This window comes from Camellia sinensis, chromosome 1 (assembly GCF_055761805.1).
Source record: "Camellia sinensis isolate YWXY chromosome 1, ASM5576180v1, whole genome shotgun sequence".
Taxonomy (NCBI): Eukaryota; Viridiplantae; Streptophyta; class Magnoliopsida; order Ericales; family Theaceae; genus Camellia; species Camellia sinensis.
Window position 1 is genome coordinate 252,940,144 of NC_138961.1, and position 13,068 is coordinate 252,953,211.

The 13,068-nt window shown below is 41.9% G+C and overlaps 2 long non-coding RNA genes and 1 pseudogene across 3 annotated transcripts in view; 2 read left to right on the plus strand and 1 right to left on the minus strand.

Annotated features, from left to right (window-relative positions):
* LOC114315825 (phytyl ester synthase 2, chloroplastic-like) overlaps positions 1 to 9,203 on the plus strand; it is a 48,889-nt pseudogene extending 39,686 nt beyond the window's left edge. The window contains exons 12-15 of the transcript XR_014327386.1: positions 2,154 to 2,267; positions 2,531 to 2,616; positions 3,111 to 3,219; positions 7,589 to 9,203. The product of XR_014327386.1 is annotated as a phytyl ester synthase 2, chloroplastic-like (transcript). The remainder of the gene's footprint in view (positions 1 to 2,153; positions 2,268 to 2,530; positions 2,617 to 3,110; positions 3,220 to 7,588) is intronic.
* LOC145789451 (uncharacterized) overlaps positions 1 to 13,068 on the plus strand; it is a 207,988-nt gene that overhangs the window by 168,131 nt on the left and 26,789 nt on the right. The gene's annotated exons all lie outside the window — the stretch shown is intronic.
* LOC114315857 (uncharacterized) overlaps positions 1 to 13,068 on the minus strand; it is a 38,958-nt gene that overhangs the window by 14,567 nt on the left and 11,323 nt on the right. The window lies entirely within an intron of this gene.

The window sequence follows — 13,068 nt, forward strand, 5'->3', positions numbered from 1 at the left end:
TTGCTTGCTTCGTTCTAGCTCAAACATGGCTTGCACATCTGCAAGGGTGAGAAATTGTTGAGGGAGAGAACTTGATGGTGGTATTTCCAGAACCTGGCTTGTAGACCCGAAGACTGAACTTGGAGCGACTTGGCCATTTGGGTGCTGAGAATTCATCATCAGTGAAGATGCATGACGATATTGGGCATCGGCACCTATGGACATGCCATTTGGTGATAGGACGTTGTATTGGGTCCCATAAAGTTCATTGCACGCCACGGCTATACTGGGTTGGACTTGCAAACTTGGCGTCGGAGCCAAAGGAGACCCACTCGGTACATAAGTAGAATTTACAATCGGTGGAACAAAATTAGGCATAGATGGAACATTATTTTGTAGAGAAATTCTGTAGGACTTCTTTGAACTTTCACATTAACTGGAACACCATTCATCGCTCCGGAAACTCCTCTAACCACCGATGGACCATGGCTCGATCCGCTAGGTGCGTGATTTTGCGCTCCATGGGCCACAGGTTGGCCATGACTTGTTCCTCCTAGCACTTGATTTTGCACACCATTTTGTACAACTTCAGGGAGAATTTGGGGTAGATCTTGATGGTTTTGACCATTTCCAACATTACCATGAACTTGTTGATGTTTGTCAGTGCCGACTTGACCTCCATTTGTTGCTGGTGGTGCGAAATTCGAACCCATCACCAACATGGTGTGGGTGAGATTTTGAAGGGTCGTGAGAATCTCTTGTTGAGTGTGTTGGGAGTTCTTGAATGGCTTCAAGGATGAGAGTTGAGTCTTGAACTTGAGTCCTTTCATCACCACCATTGGAAGAGCCTTGTTGATGAGTTTCATTATTTGCCATTTTTGTCGGTGTTGTATGAGTTCTAGATCTCGTTGAGACCATTAACCAATCCGCCTCCCCTGCAGAGTCGCCAAATGTATGAGAGGGTTCAAGAACGTTGTTGAAAAATTCGAAGATCTTCGAAGATCCTTGAAGAACAACTTCGAATTCTCTAGAAGATGATGAGAGGCTTAGATTCTTCAATAGTCTTAACTTAAGAACACAAGAGTAAAGGAGATAATGGAGATAAGAGATTGTGTGAAAAAGAAAGCAAAGTAACTAGAGAGAGAATAATGGTAAGGCTCTCCTATGGATCTCCCACTTTCACTCTCAAGGTTGATAATGGAGATGGGAAATTAGTTCTTTCCCAAGAGTCATCTCTCCAAAATTCATCCCTTGCAAAGTTATGAGTGGGTGCTATTTATAGGCACCTCATGATGTAGGATGGAGCCCATGTACAAGGCACATGGGGAATATTCTCTTTAACCACCTTGTCCGAGGAGGTGACCTCTCTGAGGATGAGGAAAACCCCGAAGAGGAGATCAACTTCTCGGCGAACCCTTCTTCTTAGCCACATCTAACCAATGATCCCCAATCATCCCAAAGGGTCAGGGGTAGTTTCAAAGGACGTCCTGCCGCATAAGGGTCAGGGGTAGTTCAAGAGAACGCCTTGCCGCAAATATTGCCGAGTCTCAGGGACCCCCTAGATCGTGCAATCTCGACCCAGGTATAGGCTAGTTTAGCCGAAGAGTGAATTTATCTCCACTCACCGTCCTCGAGATCTCGGGTCCTTTGTTCGAACTCCATTACGCCCATGGTTCTGGTGTGTAGATCCCGGAAAGCTCCGAGCCCGCAAGTGTTCTGGGACTCATTAACGGAGCGACTTCTAGATTGCGTTTGAATCCATTCGAAGCCAAGTGCTTCGAATCTCTAGATTTGTGGATCCGAATCCTTTCGAGTCCGAGTGCCTCGGATCTCTAAGATAGCTCAATACCCTTTCGAGTCCAGGTCTGAGTAAGTCTCTAAGTTCGTGGATCCGAACCCTTTCGAGGCTTAGAGCGATTCAGTCTGTTTGATGGCGATAAACCTGAGCCCACCAATATTGGACTTGCGATAAATTCGGGCCCACCAACCTAGGACTATTGGGCCTAATTAATTTAGTGGGCTCAAATTAGCTCCTCTTACAAATGTAAAATTGCAAATGCATCACATTTGCACCCACCGCAAGTTTGTATACATGTATAACACTTGGTCATGTCTAGATGTATCTTAAAAACTTTGGACTAGCTCTCTAATATTCAACTCTACATACTTACCAGGGTGAGGAATACAAGTTATTCTGGCCAGAACGGTCTGAGTTTGTCAGGATGGCAGCTAGATTTGGAACAACAATTATACCTTTTGGTGCTGTTGGAGAAGATGATTTTGGTCAAGTCTGAAAACCTTAATTTCCCCAACTACTCATCCTTGTTTTGAATTCTAAAATTGTAATGAACATGCGTAATGCAATATCAATTTCTATCCACACCAAATGTTAAAAATATCACAAAACTATATCATTAGATGTTTCTATTTAACAGATATATATATATATATATATATATATATATTAACAAAGGTATTATCAAAATAAAATAAAATATATGACCAGATATCTTATTCTTTCTTTCTTATTTTTAGTTTTTATTTAAACTAGGTATTCTTTGATTATGATGACCAAATGAAGATTCCTCATTTCAAGAATGAAATTGAAAACGGGAAACAAGAAGCTGTCCAGTTGAGGTATTTTAAAATTTTATTATTGGTTTCATTGATTATTATCCACCTTTAGTCTATTCTGCATCAGAAGTTCACACTTTACCCATTCATTTATATACTTGATTTACGCATGACTAATATCTTAATTCATACTTACTTGAACTAGCTTCCAGAAGGACTAAAGGTGTCCTAGTGAAACGTGAATCTCAATTTATTTGTCCTGAACCAAATTGAGAACAAAGTACTTGTTACATTACTGGATTGAATCATAAAAAGTAGTCTAAAAATTCTAATCCACAAAACAATAATATTTTAATTTTATGTTACTGAAAACTGACGCTATTGAGAGCTTTACAGTGGTGATAGATAAATCATTGGTGCTAATTGGTGTGCTCAAAACACCAGATTAAAATTGAGACACTACTCGTTTCAACTTGAAATTGATAGGGGTATATTGCATGTTTCCTTTTATGGGTGGGTGCTTTGATTTGGAATTCATTGTAATTTTGGGATTACAGGACTGACATCGATGGAGAGGTTGCAAACCAAGACCACACCTTCCACTAATTCTACCGAAACTTCCAGGCCGTTTTTATTACTTGTTTGGAAAGCCAATTGTAACAGAAGGTATGCTACTTAGTCACGAAATGTCCATGTGTTAGAATTTACCATAAACCTACCACCACTACCACCTCACCTACTCCACTAAACCTAACCCACTACACCACTACCACCTCCACTTCACCTACTCTCCACCTACTCCCAAACACACTCCTATATAATAGGAATCCTTGTAATTGTAATAGATATGAAAAAAACATTATATCAATCAATATCAGATATCAATCAATAATACAATTCTCTCTATTTCTCTATACATAAATTTTTACATGGTATCAGAGCAAGGTTAAAAAATTTAGTGATTCCGCTTCACCGGCGGACGGCAGCCTCGCCTTGGCCGTCCGCCGGACAAATCCAAATTTTCTAATTCTCTCTCTTTCTCTCTCTCTATACTTACAAATACATATAGAAGGGCAATGGAGGTACTCGGTTCTGTGTCAAGCATGCTGCTACCTGGGTCTAATGGAGGATGCCATGCTCCTACTCCAGACCAGAAAACGCCTCGCCACTGCCGCATTCCGCCGCGAAAGCATCTGCTGGTCGGAGGACAGCTTCTCCGGCGAAATCATGCTGGTCGGAGGACAGCTTCATCAGTCTCACCCTTACTGCTCGAGACGAACTCGAGCTCTGCTTAGAAAGCGGCGACTCCGAAACGACGGTCACCCTTACTGCTCGAGACGAACTTGAGCTCTGCTTAGAAAGCGGCGACTCCGAAACGACGGTGTCGGTTTTCACTCATTCGGTGTACGTCAGCGCAGGGACGGACTCCTTCGCCACCATCATGGACGCAATTAGAGCCGTTAAATCGCATCTCAAAACGTTCCGTCAACGGCACGAGAAGAAACTCCCCGGAATCGTTGACTATTTTGGGTGGTGCACCTGGGACGCGTTTTACCAGGAAGTAACCCAAGAAGGAGTCAAGGCTGTGTGGCTGGGTTTGGTGATGGCTATGTGAAATCAATCCTCATCAACACAGCGATATCTCTCTCTCTCGGCACCTCACTGACTTGCTGTCCACACAGATCACACACATGGAGACACTCAACACACTCACAAAACAAACATGGACTCTGAGTTCCTTTTCCCCTCCTGTTTCCCACTCCACTTTCTTTTCTTTTTTTTTTATATTTATTTTAATCCTTCTTTTGAAAAGAAAACGAATCACCTTTTCTTTTTATTTTTTTATTCCTTTCACATTCACACCTTTCTCTTCAATCCACTTTCTTTTCTTTTCTTTTTATATTTATTTTAATCCATCTTTTGAAAAGAAAACGAATCACATTTTCTTTTTATTCTTTTTTTATTCCTTTCACATTCATACATTTCTCTTCAATTTTCTTTTCTTTTATACTTTATTTTCTACCTCTCTATTTTTAGCCTTCCATCCAGCGCACATGGATCTGAGTCACAAAAAAAAAAAAAAAAAAAAAGAGACGCAGAAGAAGAACTGCACACCCAAACTCATTTTATTCATGTCGGGGGTCACCCCGATCACCATGTTTCCACATACAAAAAAAAAATAAAAATAAAAATAAAAATAAAAAATAAAAATAAAAACAAAAAAAAATAAAAATAAAAATAACAATAAAATCAAATACAAACAAACAACCACATTCACAGGTGGGATTTTTTTTTTTCTCTACTTTGCCGCCGGTCTCTTCTTCTTGCCTCCGTCCTGGGCGGCCCTTGACGGTGTTGCCTCCGTGCTTCCTAGACCACCCAGCAAGTTGCCTCCTCCCTGCTCCTCCACTGCAGCATATGGTGGCCCTCCAAATCGGAACATCACGGTGGCCTTCCGCTTCAGCTCTTTGTTTTCTGCCTTTAGCACACTGATCTCTGCTCGCGCATCCTTATACATGCGTTGGAGCAGAGCCAGCTGGGCATTTACATGCTGCACCTCATTTGTCCTACTCTGCAGCCGGTTCGACAAGTTTGTGACCGCCGTCATGCTTTCCACACATGCCTTCAAAGTATACTGATTGGCCTCCACATCCGACTGCACTGCCATTCTTTGCTCCACCGACCGCATCGGAAAATTCAACGGAGCAAACTCCGGGGCGCTTGGTTGAGGTTCTAGTGCCACCGCACCAGTTGTCTCTCTTGTTGACTCATTGAGGTCGGGAAAGAGAGTGAGCAGACTCCGGGAAGATGACGCCATTTTCTGGGCCACAGAGTATTACAGAGTATCTCTCTCAGAAATCTCTCTCAGACAACAGAGTGTTACAGAATATCTCTCTCAGAAATCTCTCTCAGAATATCTCTCGCAAGTTTTTGTCTCAGCCTTTTGCCTCGGCCTCAGCCTCCGTTAAATAGCCGAGGCAGCCACGCGCATCGCGCGCCTCTTGCCACTAGACGACAAAACGGGCACGCAAGCCAAGGCGCCCACGTGCCTCGCCATCATGTCCGGCACGCCTTTTGATGAATTGGGCACGTCTTTTGATGGCACGCCTTTTGAAAGATTAGGCACACCTTTTGAGGGTGCGACTTTTTAGGGGTCCGACAAGACTCTGTAAACTGTCCCGACATTGATTCCGGTTAGCTCCTTCAGGGGTCCGACAAGACTCTGTAAACTGTCCCGACATTGATTCCGGTTAGCTCCTTTATGGGTCCGACAAGACTCTGTAAACTGTCCCGACATAGATTCCGGTTAGTTTCTACAAGGGTCCGACAAGACTCTGTAAACTGTCCCGACATTGATTCCGGTTAGCTCCTTCATGGGTCCGACAAGACTTTGTAAACTGTCCCGACATTGATTCCGGTTAGTTTCTACAAGGGTCCAGCAAGACTCCGTAAACTGTCACCACAACTGTCACAATAGTGTCTGCTACAACGGTCCGACATGACCCCGTAAACTGTCTGCTACAACGGTCCGACATGACCCCGTAAACTGTCTTCTACACCGGTCCGACATGACCCCATAAACTGTCTTCTACAACGGTCCGACATGACCCCCTAAACTGTCCTCTACATGGTTATGACACCCCCATACAGTGTCCTCTACACCGTTATGACACAACCTTTCAGTGTCTTCACCAACGGTCTGACACGACCATACAGTGTCTCCTATCCTTTTTTATTTTTATGTATTTTTCTTGTTTTGTTCCTCTCTTCAAACTCAAGTTGGTTCGTTTCTATCCTCCTTGAGTTTGCGGGGGGCTGTTAGAATTTACCATAAACCTACCACCACTACCACCTCACCTACTCCACTAAACCTAACCCACTACACCACTACCACCTCCACTTCACCTACTCTCCACCTACTCCCAAACACACTCCTATATAATAGGAATCCTTGTAATTGTAATAGATATGAAAAAAACATTATATCAATCAATATCAGATATCAATCAATAATACAATTCTCTCTATTTCTCTATACATAAATTTTTACACCATGTATAAATTGCGATTATTTCTTGGAAACATTCCTTAAAATCCACGTGTCCAACTTTATAATGTCCAAAAATTAATCTCAGGTTTCCTCAAATGTTCCTAATGTTAATATTGGTAGACTGAAGAAAAAAGTAATGGTCTAGCTCAAGAACCATCTTTATAATTTGGCTGCTTTTACATTACGTAGGATTAAAATATGTACTCATTGAGTGGATTTAATCCATCCCAAACAATTGTATCCCATTGCGGTGTGATTTTTTTTCGTCAATATTAAAATTAAGGATGGTTTGAAATTTGACAATGTAGGTTACTCACAATTTTGTATTATTTTGGTCGGTATATCAGTATTGCAAACCTACTTGAGAAAGGCCAAACCTCCATTGATCTGTATTAGATAGCCTTTTAGGTGCTAAAAACTATCGTGTGGGGGAAGATGATCCCTAACCATATAAAATTTATCTCTAGTTTATCATGTTGGGATAAAAGTTAGTCCTGGTCAAAGTAGGAAATATACCACTATGCTTTGGCTCAATTGTCAAAAAATTATGTTGAGTTTCTCTTTTTATTAAAGCACACTGTCTATATTTAACCTGGAAACCAAACCAACGGAGTGCAACTATTTTCTGGGTTATGTTGCTTGCTATTCTTGCAATTCAGTTTGGTTTTGGGTCAGCCTATTAAGAAAAGAACAGGAAAAAAAAAAAAAACTGGTTTGTTTTAGGTTGTGAACCCTAACTATTAGAACTCATAAAAATGTATAACACCACTTAGTTATCTCCCATAATCACATCTATGTAGTCCCACTACTAGGTTGATGCTGATTTTTCAAAATTGTCAAATTAAGGATTTGGAACTGCTTGACTAATTTATTCCCCACTGGATGCTTATGTTATATACTATATATATGTATTAATAAATTTTTTTGGGCTGGTGGGTCTGTTTATTTTTTTGAGGTTAATGCAATCATCATTTCATGGTAAAGGGAGGAAGCAGGAATTAAAGGACAGAGAGAAAACACATGAATTGTATTTAGAAGTCAAATCCAAGGTTGAGAGGTGCATTGCTTACTTGAAGGAGAAAAGAGAAAATGACCCATACAAAAATCTATTGCCTCGGTTAATTTACCAGGCCACGCTTGTTTTGACTACTTTTTCCTTGACAACAGGGTTGAGCAGAGCCATTATCTTCTCTCCCTCCATTTATATTTACTTGGGTACATTCCATTAGCCCTTTTAAATTTATTTGGGTACATTCATGTGATATTGAATTGAGTTAATTTGAACTATCAAGATAGATGTAAACGTCACTAGTCAGAGTCCTCAAATATTAACAAAAATATTCTCTCTAATTATTTCCATATTTAGAAGAGATTTCTGGTGGGATGTGGTAATTACCTGGAATGCTTCTGGTGAGGGAGGAGATTGGCCCACACCGGCGGATCCTTTTTCTTGGCGGACGGTCCTTTGAGATTAAGGAGACGGTGGAGACGTCTGGGGGTCATCGATGTTTGTCCATTGTGGAGCGAGGACAAGGCTTGCATAGGGAAGTCAGGTTAGTGGGGTTTGAAGTATGATGGATAGGTGAGAAGATGCGATGGGCATCGTGGAACCAAGACCGTCAGTCGTTTGCGGTTCGACTGGAGGGGAAATGACGCAGTGTGGCAGTTTGGATTCATATAGAGGGCGATGGCAGTTGTTCGTTTCAGATCGTGGTTACCTCAGAGGGTAAAAAGAACTTAGATTTTTCTTCCCATTTCAGATTTTGGGGAAGGCTGGGAGGGTGTGGCATTGGTTTTGGAAGGATTTGCTAAATGGAATGGTTGGGTGACCCGGATTGATGCGGGTGAGAAGGCGCCGAAAGGGTGGAGAGTGGCCACAGCGGCTGCGGGGGCAGTTGACTTGCTGGAGGTCGATGATGTGATGGTTCAGGGTGTGTCAAAGGAGGGGTGGTCTCATTTGTTAGAGAGGGCGCTGGTGGGTCATATGGGTGAGGAGGGGAGCAGAGGAGTTGGGTTCTCAGCTATGGTGGATTGGGTTGGCCGTTGGTATAAGGGGGTTGGGCGTGTGGAGATTCGTTCGATAGGAAGTTAGGCTTTCGTGTTTGTTTTTCCAGCTCGGTGTGAGGCCGAAGGTGTGTTGCGGCGCAGATGGGTGATTGATAGACGCGATTTAGCTCTGCGATGGTGGTCACCGACTGTGCTCTGCGACAAGTGGAAGACGTCAGGAGCGGGGATGTACAAATGGGTTAAAGTGATGGGTATACCTTTGCACTTTTGTGGGGAAGAAACCTATCGGGCTGTCGGCGATCGATGTAAGCGCTTTGTGGGGGTTGACGAATAGTCGACTAACCTGGGAATGGTTCAGTTGCTGGTTCGAAAAGGGAGAAGCCTCCCTGCTACGATTTTGCTTCGTTGGGAGTCATGGTTGTACTAGCTACCAGTTTGGCTGGAGTTGGGGCCGTCAATTGAAGCTTCCTAGCTGGCGATTGTAACGAATAAGGAAACCCGAGTATGGAGGCGTAAAGATCGACGAAATTGGGAGTATGGACGATTTAGGGAAAGTCTTAGCTTTGGGAAGGAGGGTCTGAGAGATGGGTATGTGGGCAGATCATATGCAAGGCCTTTAATCAATAAATTGGGCCAGGGGAATTTGGGCCCCGTGGCCTCTCAAGTTAAGAAGGTGGGCCAGGGGGTTTTAGGCTCTACCACTTGGGTGCTTATGCATGTGGCCCAGTCTTCTTTGACTAGAGATCTAGGTGTGCGGCCCAATGGGTTTTTGAACTCTTCTTAGGCCCTAGGTCAAGGATTACCTAGTCCAGTAAGGAAAGTGGGCCCAACGGTGAACCCGACGATAGATCAGGTCTTCGGGTCGTTATACGCTGCTATTGGGTCGGGTCATCGGAATAACGGCGGTGAGGCACCAATGTGGGGGACGGATGACGTTAGCCTCTCAGGTCAGCGGGGTCTCCCACATTGCCGTCACACCATAGAAAGCACACAGTGGCTGGTGGATTAGCTTCTTCATTTCCGCCGCTTGGGGAGGAGCTCGGTAGGGCAGAGTAGGGATGTCAGGAGGACCATAAAGAGTGGGGGGTAGATTCGAAGGTTGGTGGGGCTGAGATTGGTGATGGCCTAGCTATAGTCCTTCAGTCGTTGGCAGTGGAAGCTGGGGAAATGGTGGCGGCCATCTCTCAGTTCGATACAAAGCAGGATTTGGAGGTGCATTTCCAGACGGAGCAGCCACCAATGTCGGATGAGGTTTCTGAGTGGGTGTTGACTCGGATTGCTAAGGTTAGTAAATTTTTGGGTGCTTCTTTTGAAGGGCATGAGGAAGAGGCTTTGAAACTATTTTCGGCCATTGAGATGTCATGGCGAGGGGGTGTGTCAGGGGGCAAGAGTTACAGAGCACGAGCCAGAAGGATAGAGGAGGCCTAGAATTACGCAGATTAGAGTGCTCTATTAATTATGATTGTAACAAGACCGGGGCTGGTCGGCGGATGCGGAAGGGGTGTGGAGATCCTTTGTTGTTGCCATGTGTTTGAAAATATTGATTTAGAATGTGCGAGGTTTAAATGATAAAGGAAAGATGGCAGTGGTTAGATCATTACTGAAGAGTGCTAGAGCGGATATGGTGTGCCTTCAGGAAACCAAAATTGAGTGTGTGGGGGTGGATGTTGTCAGGGATATCTGAGGTGGTAGGCATGTGGATTGGGCCTTCCAACCAGCTATAGGGGCAGCATGTGGTGTTCTTATGTGTTGGGATAATCGGGTGGTGGTGCAGGAGGGGATAGAGGTGGGAGGGTTTTCCTTATCTTGTCTGTTCAGATGTGTGGATGATGATTTTCGTTGGGTATTTACGGGGGGTGTATGGGCCGGTCAGGAGATCGGAGCGAGAGGCTTTTTGGGAGGAGTTACAGGCTGTTGCTTTTTGTTGGGAGAGGCGTTGGCGTGTAGGTGCAGATTTCAACGTTGTGCGGAGTCCAGAAGAGAAGACAGGGGGCATGCAGGTGACAGGGCCAATGAAGGCGTTCTCCTCTTTTATTGATACGATGGAGTTGATCAATATGCTTTTGCAAGGAGGGGGTTATACTTGGTTTGGAGGTCTGATAATGTCTTATATTAATAGATTCGTGGTCACGGAGGATTGGGAAGAGCATTTCTCCCAGATGTTCTAGGCTCGATTACAGCGTCCGGTCTCGGATCATTGGCCTGTCCTTTTGGATAGTGGGGGAGTGCGACGTGGCCCGATGCCCTTTCGTTTTGAGAATATGTGGTTACTGGCCGAAGGTTTTTGCGAGACGGTAAAGGAGTGGTGGGGGAGTTATAGTGTGGTCGGGTTGCCTAATACCCGAATGGCTCAAAAGTTAAAGTTGCTTAAATCTGATTTGAAGCGGTGGAATCAGGAGGTGTTTGGTCAGTTGGAGGTACAGAAGGCGAGCACTTTGTCGATTTTGCAGGGGTTGGATGAGAAGGAAGAAAGAGAGGGCTTGTCGGTAGATGATGTGGTGTGTCAGGAGGGGGCGCAGAAGGTTTATGGGCGGATGGAGGAGACTAGTGCCAGAAGTCCAGGTGCTTGTGGTTGCAGGATGGGGACCGCAATACTAAATTTTTTCATCGAATGACAAATGCTCACTGGCGGGTGAATCAGATAGGGCGGTTATGGGTCAATGGGGTGCTGCTTTCCTCAGAAGTGGATATCCGGAATGGTATCGTGGGTTTCTACCAGCATCTTTTTAGGGCTGAAAAGGAGGGGTGGCGACCAGATTTGGATTAGAACCAATCCGAACCGTATACAAATAGTCTATATTTATACTATAATTTTATGTTTCTTGCTCTTCTTCTAATAAACTTGAATCTCCATAGATTTTTCACATTTTCTCTTTTAGATTTTTAGTTTTGCTGAGGTGTTTTTTTTCCCTGAACTATGATGCTCGGCCATGTATTAGGTTGTTTGTCAGGTTGTTTCCCGAACTTGAATCCCCATAATTTTTGATAAAGGGAGTTTTCCGGCCATGGAGCTTTCGGCTATGGGAGGTGTGTTGGTGTTGTCTCAGGAATGAAGAGTGCAGCATTGGGTGAAGTTGTTTTGGGAGTTCGGTAGTTGGGAATTTGTTTTGGTTAGTGTGGGTGGTTTTGTAGGTTTCAATTATTTTATTTTTGAAGTCAAGTGCTGTAACTTTTGGTGGAAAAGAATAGTGCGGATTGCTGGAAAAAAAAAGTGATTTGGGTTCAATTATGTTAATATTTTTATGAAATTAAAATATTTTATATTTTTTTGTTATTTAATTATTTTAATCTGTGGTCCTAAATCGATCTAATCTGTGTTTAAACGGATTGGTTCGAATTGATTCTACAATTTAAACAGATTGGATTAAATCTAATTTTTTAAGAATCATAAATAACAAATAAATTCTAATTTTAATTCAATTTAAATTAATTCGGATCATGTTTACCACTACCAACATCCCATCGATAGAGAACGCAAGAAACAATAGTAGAAGCAAAAAGAATAAATGGAGTGAGATAAGAAAGTCCGGATAGAGCAAGGTAAAAAAAATGGGCCGGAAATGGCAAGGTGGCAGGAGATGGTAGGGATGAGTGCTAGAGCGGAGAGTGGAGAGTAATTGAAGCTGGTAGTTGTAGGGTTAGGCTATTTAAGGGTTAGTTTGGGAAGTGGGTTGATTTTTTATTTTTTTGATTTTTTTTGGTTATTTTAGTCTGAGCTAAAAGACTTGGTTTGGTCAGGATTTTTTGAATTTTTGGTTTTTTTGACTTTTTTTGTGAGAGAAGTGTAATGATTATGAATTGGATGTGATATTTTATTTTTTGTGGTTAAAATAGTCTATTTTATCTTTTGTGGCTAAAATAGCCAAAAAAGTCTACTTTAGCTCTTCCCAAACGGTGCCTAACTTTTGTACAATTTTTTTATTATGAAATTAAATAATTAGTATAAAGAGAAATTTAAGTGACATGCTTCGTTAACTAAAATAAAGTGAAATAGAATAATTATTTTATCATAATACTCATTTTACAAATAAAATTATTATTTATTATTGTAAGAAAATAATATTTTGGGAGATGAAGGAATGACTATTTCATATAACTTAATTCTAATAAATAAAATAAAATTTTAAGATAAAGATATAAAAAATTAGAGATAAAAATAAAATTTGAAATTATAAAAAAAATATATAAAAGAGTGGAGGTGGAACCGTTACCCACACTCTAAAATATTGCATAAAAGGCTTATTACTCCTTTCATTTCAAAATATTAATCCTTTATTTCATTTGTCATTGTTTTAAAATATTAGTCTATTTTCAAAAATTAAGAAATAAAATAATATAAATTTATTATTTTGCCATTCTTTTAAATTTATTAATAATACAAAAAGTATAATTATGATAATTGATATTTTTCAAAAAAAATATTATTAGAGGGTAATTTTGAAAATTTAATATTTTTA